Source organism: Elephantulus edwardii, unplaced genomic scaffold, assembly GCF_000299155.1.
Source record: "Elephantulus edwardii isolate Elephantulus edwardi_28Jun2011 unplaced genomic scaffold, EleEdw1.0 scaffold00192, whole genome shotgun sequence".
Taxonomy (NCBI): domain Eukaryota; kingdom Metazoa; phylum Chordata; class Mammalia; order Macroscelidea; family Macroscelididae; genus Elephantulus; species Elephantulus edwardii.
The window spans coordinates 4,244,974-4,250,225 of record NW_006399942.1 but is presented as its reverse complement, the minus strand read 5'-3'; positions in this window follow the sequence as shown (position 1 = coordinate 4,250,225).

Below are 5,252 nucleotides of genomic sequence, written 5' to 3'. Positions count from 1 at the left end.
GCAAAGACCATGGACTTTATCAGGTGCACCTTAGTCTCCAGACTGATATCATTGCTCTTCATTACTTTGGAGAGGTCTCTGAAAGCAGATATTCCCAATTCAATACATCTTTTCATTTCCTGGCTGCTGGAACAAAGAGTGTTAATTGTGGAGGCAAGCAAACTAAAGCTGTTTACAATCTCAGTCTCTTCACCATCCATCACAATGCTGCCAATCTTCCCAGAGGTGAGAATCTTTATTTTCCTGATATTGAGCTTCAATCCATATTGAAGGCTGCAATCCTTGATCTTCTGCAGTAAACACTTCAGGTACTCCTCAGTTTCAGCAAGCATGGTTGTGTCATCTGAATAAACCAGATTGTTGATGAGTCTACCTCCGACCCTGATGCCACATTTCTTCTCATAGTGCCCAGCCTCCCAGAAAATATATTCTGCACATAGATTGAAAAGATAAGCAGATAGGACATGTCCTTTGCATACACCCTTCCCAATTTTGAACCATGCAGTGTTCCCTTGCTCTGTTATGATGACTTCCTCCTTGTCCAAGTATAGGTTTTGCATAAACATGATCGATCAAGTGTTTTGAGATTTCCATTCTTCTCAGTTAGCCACAGTTTGTGTGGTCCACACAGTCAAAAAACCTTTGCATAGTCAATGAAACACAAGTAGACATTCCTCTGGTACTCCCTGTTTTCAGCCAAGATCTATCTAACATTAGTTTATAATATTCCTATAAGTAATATTATTATTACTTATAATACTATTTATAATATTCAAATTCATAAACAGAATAATAAAGTCAAAGGTGAATAAATTAAGAACTTCTCATTTTTGCAGGCTGAAATTGATTAAATATGCAGTCAAGTTACATTAATAATAACTGATGATTAGAATGCAAAAAAATGGAAACACAGAATATTTAGTAGCCAGAAAAATTTATCTTGGTTTCAGAAATGAGATAAAAGGTCACCAAACAGAATCTGCAAAGACCAAATACTTATTCACTGCAAATATGTTTTTAAAAATAAACATACAATATAAATGGTAACTTGCTGTTACGTGCTGTCAAGCCACTTATGACTCATAATGGTCAGATGAATAATGAGTGAATTTGAATCCTTTCCTATCTTGTGTCATCTTCATAATTTCTTCAGTGATGGCTACACACAGGAAAATTCTCAGATGGAATATGCATAAATCAAATTAACTACCTTTGTGGAACGAAATGGTGAAGAAATTCAATATCATCAGTCAGAAAAAGAAGAGGCATCAATTGTGGAAGAGACCACCAACTGCTCATTTGTAAGTTCATACTGGAGCTGAGCAAAATTTAAATAAGTCCATGAGAACCAAAATATTACCTTGAGTATGTCCCACTGGAATTTAGAGATCATCTTGAAAAGATATTTGATGTGTTAAAGACTTTGGGTCAAAGATCATACAAGTTGTGATATTACATCAAGGGTATCATATAATGAAAAAAAGATAAGGTCATTAAAAACACAGAAAAGAAAATGTCAAGATATATATATATATTAAGAGATTGTAAAACTCACTGTTAAACATAAAGAAATTAAAATGGAAACAGAAAAATTGTGGAGGAAGAGAAATGAACAGATTTCCATGAGCTACTTGAGGAAGCAAAAGACAAAGTATTATTTTGAAAGGTGTGAGAACCTGGAATTAGAAAACCCAAACAGAAGAATATATCCAGCATTTCTCAAGCTGAAATTACTGAAGAAATATATCAAGTTTCAAAAAGGAGCCTATGTGCAAAACATTGAATGACATAGGAAACATTAAAAGAATATGGAAAATGCAGAATCACTGCACCAAAAAGAACTGTAAAGTGCACAACAGTATGATCAAGAAGTAACAGCACTGAAGGAAGAAATCAAACAGCACATGAAGTATTGATAAAATAGACAGAAATCAATTGAAGTTCTTTACCAAAGAGATATCACCCTGAACATGTTCACTTGTTACTGCCAAGAACTTTAGAAGACAGCTACTTAGCAAACAGACTAGAAGAGATCCTGTCGAAAGACAGGGTAATGATGGTCAAGGTCCAATGGTGATTAATTTTATAAAATATAATTCCCATTTCAAAGAAAGGTGACCCAACAGAGTGTGGAAAGTATCGAACAATATCATTACTATCATATGCAGGCAAGATTCTGCTGAAAATTATCCAGAAACATCTGGAGCAGTACAACAACAGAGAACTACCAAATGTTCAAGCTGGGTTTAAAAAAGGCCATGGCACTAAGGATATTATAGATAATGTTAGATGGATCTTGGATGAGAGCAGGAAGTATCAGAGGAATGTCTATTTGTATTTCATTGACTATATATGCAAAGGCGTTTGACTGTGTGGATGACAACAAACAGGCTGACTCTCAGAAGAATGGGAATCCCAGAACACTTACTACACTTATGTGAAACTTATACTTGGACCAGTAGGTAATAGTCAGAACAGAGCAAGGCAACACTATGTGATTAAAAATGTGAAAGTGTGTACGCCAAGGATGTATTCTGTCTCAGTAGCTTTTCAATCTATATGTAGAACAGATTGTACAGGAAGCTGGCCTCTGTGAGGAGAACTGTGGCATCAGGATCGGAGGAAGACTCATCAACAATCTGGGTTATGCAGATGACACAACCCTGCTTGCTGAAACTGAGAAGGACCTGAAGTGCTTGCTGCAGAAGGTTAAGTACTGCAGCCTACAATACGGATTGAAGCTCAACATCAAGAAAATAAAGATTCTCACAATTGGCGGCATTATGACAGATAGTAAAGAGATTGAAATTGTTAACAGCTTTAGTTTGCTTAGCTCCACAATCAACACTCTTAGAACCAGCAATCAGGAAATTAAGAAACAAATTGCCTTGGGTAAGTCGGCTGTCAGGGACCTCTCCTGAGTACTGAAGAGCAAGTGTCAGTCTGCAGACTAAAATGTACCTGATCCAGGCCATAGTCCTCACAATTGCTTGCTATATGACAAAGAGCTGGACAACAATAGGGATGATAGAAATAGAATTGATGCCTTTGAGATGTGGTGATGAAAAAAAAAAGTTGGATATACCATGGGCTGCCAGGAGAATAAACAGGTTCATCTTAAAAAGGGTGAAGCCAGGCTGCTCCTTGAAGGCAAGAATTCTGAGGCTTCATCTGACATACTTTGGGCATGTTGCAAGGAAGAACCAGTCCGTGGAGAGGGACATCATGCTCTAAAGTGTGGAGGAACAGAGAAAGAGAGGGAGATCCTCAATGAAATGGATTGATACAGTGACTGGAGTAGTGAGAGTAGGAGGTGTGCCTGAGACTGTAATAAAGTTGGCACAGGATAAAGAAGTTGTTTTGTTTGTTTGTTTTGTTTTTTAAATTTATTCATTAATTTTAATAAAAGCTTACAGAGACTTAGGATTTCTAGTCATTCACTGTTGCATTTTTCTCCCTGCCCAGCCCCTCCTCCCCCAAATCACTCTTCGCCTTGAAAGAAAAAGAAAAACTCTTTAATTGTTATGCATCCCTCCCCCCAGGTTCACTCCATTATGCAGCCTTCACTTTGGACTTCTGTAATGACAAGAATACCCATTCATATATACCTTTTAAACAGATCTCTATCTCATCTGTTTCAATGTAATACACATTCCTCTCCTCCTTTTCTGTCTTCCCTCAACCATGATTTTAGTCCTGTTTTACAACAGTGGCCCTATGCAATATTTGTTCATTTGTGACTAAGATATTTCACTCAGTATAATGTGTTCCAGGGTCATTCATTTTGCATAATATTTCATGAGTTCCTTATTTTTCAATGTAGCATAGTATTCCATTGTGTGAATATGCCAGAGCTTCTCTACCCATTCATTTGTTGATGGACATTTGGGTTGTTTCCAGCTCTTTGCTATTGTGAACAAAGCTGCAATAAACATGGTATGCAGATATCTGCTTGGGTGATTGTGGTGGTTTCTTTAGGGTAAATTCCCAGCGGTGGAATTGCTGGGTCAAATGGTATTTCTATTTGCAACTTTTTGAGAAAGCATCATACAGACTTCCATAGTGGTTGCACCATTTTACACTCCCACCAACAGGGAATAAATGTTCCAGTTTCTCCATAACCTTGCCAGCATTTGTTGCTTACTGTTCTGTTAAATTTTGCTATTCTTACTGGGATAAGATGATATCTCATAGTTGTTTTGAAGGCTAAAGCAGTTTTCAGGGCTGTTATACATAAGGTTGTTTTGAGTCACAAGCAACTCAACAGCACTTAACAACAACAACAACAACAACATAATCATGGAGTGATTGTATGCAACACAATGTGAATGAGGAATAGTATGAAACATAATGTATATAAACTTTGTAAACAAACCCCAAAAAACATATGTTTGCCCATTAAAAAAAATTTATTCACAAAAATATGTTAATTCTCAGACAATAGCATTAATGTCACATGCAAATAAAGTAATATTGAAGGTGTTTTAAAAATGTGTGAAACAATATATTGACAGAAAACTGCCAAAAATTCAAGGTAGACTCAAAAGAGGCCATGAAACAATAATATTAGAAGGGTACTTACTGTATTTTAATGACTATGCAAAGGCACTTGACAATGTGGACCATAACAAAATTGTGGACAACATTGAGAAGAAGAGTTAACTGTGATAATTCAAAACCTGTACATAGGTCAAGAAGTAGGCATTTGGACAGACAAGGGATTGTTACATGATTTAAAATCAGAAAAGATGTTGTCATAGTTGTGTTGTTTAACCATCACTAATCAATCTGTACGCTGCACAAATAACCCAAGAAGTGGATTGAAGAAGATTGTGGTATCAGGATTGGAAGAAGACTGATCAACAACCTGTGATGTGCAGGTAACACAACCTTGTTGTTGTTGTTGTTATGTGCCATCGAGTCGTTTGTGACTTATAGCGACCCTATGTACAAGAGCCCTAAACACCGTTCTATCCTGTGCCAACCTCACTCTCACAAACACATTCATTCCCACCACTCCACTCACAGAATCGATCCATCTCATCGAGGGTCTTCCTCTCCTGCACCATCCCTTCCCTCTCCCAAACATGATGTACCTTTCCAAGGTCCAGTCCCTCCTTGCAACATGCCCAAAATATGTCAGACGAAGCTTCAGAATCCTTGACTCCAAAGAGCCTTCCAGCTTCACCCTCTCCAGGACAAAACTGCTTGTTCTCCTAGCAGTCCATGGTATATTCAACACTCTTCTCCAG